This window comes from Pseudophryne corroboree, chromosome 6 (genome assembly GCF_028390025.1).
Source record: "Pseudophryne corroboree isolate aPseCor3 chromosome 6, aPseCor3.hap2, whole genome shotgun sequence".
Classification (NCBI taxonomy): Eukaryota; Metazoa; Chordata; class Amphibia; order Anura; family Myobatrachidae; genus Pseudophryne; species Pseudophryne corroboree.
In genome coordinates this window covers 366,637,345-366,639,634 of record NC_086449.1, presented here as the reverse complement: position 1 = coordinate 366,639,634, position 2,290 = coordinate 366,637,345, and positions in this window count along the sequence as shown.

Sequence of the window (2,290 nt, the reverse complement as noted above, 5' to 3'; positions counted from 1 at the left end):
CCCCTGGACTTTAACCTTAGGAATGTTAGGGAACCACATGATGAGGTCACCTGGTTGCAGAAGGTGGGCCCATATTATTGGCCCAAACTGAAATGTATATGCAAAAAAAGAATTATATAAATATAGATTTAGAAACCTACTGCAAAATACACAAATTATGGTATTCTAAAACATATCGATAATTAATCATCTATAATATAATTATTTTTGAGATGTTAGAAGAGAGTTTTTGATCTCTTCATAATTTTTTGTCTTTCTAAAATAAATAATAATAAAAGATAAGGATTTCATTGAGCCCATTGAAAATATTTAACATTTTTGGAACCAATAGATGATTAATTATCGATATGTTTTAGAATACCATAATTTGTGTATTTTGCAGTAGGTTTCTAAATCTATATTTAGACATACATGTTTATATTTATATAATTATTTTTTTGCATATACATTTCAGTTATACAATATACCTGTTTAGTTTTAACAAGAGACCTGTGTTTGGAATTAATTTAATTGCACAGCTGATCATGATTTTTTAATTAATGGGGTATATATACCCGGGCTAGCCACCATTTGTTTATTAATTTCCTTCTGATGAAACGGCCAGTGCTGCAGGCTGAGAAACGCGTTAAAGGATTCCACCTGACTGCCATATTCTCCTGACACTTTTTGAGCTGTATACACTGAGTGGAGCATAGCCGCAATCAAATGCACATTTCTCCAGCGGCTAGATCATCTGCCTTCCCACTACACTGTGCCGTTGCACACCCAGATTGGTACAGCGCTCACAGCGGAGAAGTATAGCCGCAATCAAACGGATAGTTCACCAGCGGCGTGACCAGCTGTACTCCCATTGCATCGAGCCGCTGCATACCCGGCTCAGTACAGCGCTCTCAACGGAGAAGCTCCTCCATCAGGTGATACACTACAAGAGAATTTGATTTCTTTATACCATTACCATCTATTCGTTACACATTAATACAGCGCCGGTGTCCGCATTTCCAACACTGGGACACTGTCCGCCAATGAGGCTTGTATGTGCATAAGGAGAGGAGAGACCGTACATTTCAACAGTGATTTCTAACAGAGGTACCTCTTATCAGTCTCCCACCTACATGTATTTCAGTTCGTGGACGCACGGCTGAATTTTATGAAGCATCAGTGCAGCTCTTAATCAAGGTCTATAAGACTTTCTTTACATACATCGGTTCAGGAGATATATTGCAGTCTTACTTATTTATTTATATACATTTATGTGATTTTTCACCATTATATTGTTTCAATGTTTTATTAGGCTATTTCATGTATTTTATTTTTATTAATGTGTTTAATAAAACACTATTTTATTAATAAATTTATATATTAGACTCATTCAGCGCTCCCATTTCTTTTTTCCACAACTGTTCTGTACCAGATGCTGGGCCAGTTTCAGAGCATGGAACACTGCCCGCAATTCCAGAATGTTTATCAGGAAGAGAGACTCCTCCCTGGTCCACCGACCCTGAAGAGAGTGTTGCTCCAACACCACGCCCCAACCCCTCAGACTGGCATCCATCATCAAGAGGACCCAGTTGGAGATCCAGAAGGGACGACTCCTGCACAATTGTTGTTCCTGTAGCCACCAGCTCAGTGATAGATGAACCTCCGGAGACAAGGAGATCATGTGAGACCTGATCCGGTGAGGCAGGCCGTCCCACTTGGCAAGAATCAGCTTCTGCAGAGGGCAGAAATGAAATTGAGTGTACTCTACCATGTCGAAAACCGACACCATGAGGCCTAGTACTTGCATCGCTGAGTGTATCGACACTCGCGCGCGAGATAGGAAGCATTGCATCCTGAGCTGAAGTTTCAAGACTTTCTCCTGAGACAAGATCAACCGCTGGTTGTGTGTGTCCAACAACGCCCCCAGGTGCACCATGCTCTGAGCAGGGACCGGGGATGACCAGAGATGATTTGATAAGCCACCCGTGGGCTTGCAGAAACTGGACCGTCATATCCAGATGACGGAGGAGAACGTCTGGGTAATTCACCAGGATCAGCAAGACATCCAGATACGGTAGTATCCTGATACCCTGACGGCGGTAGTATCCTGATATCCTGAGGGCCGTCATCACCGTCATTACCTTGGTGAAGATTCGCGGAGCCGTAGTCAGTCCAAAGGGTAAGGCCCGGAATTGATAATGGAGGTTGCCAATAGCAAACCGCAGGTATAGCTGATGCGACACGACAATAGGTATATGTCGGTTAGCATCCTGTATGTCCAGGGATACCATATAGTCCCCTGGCCCCAAAG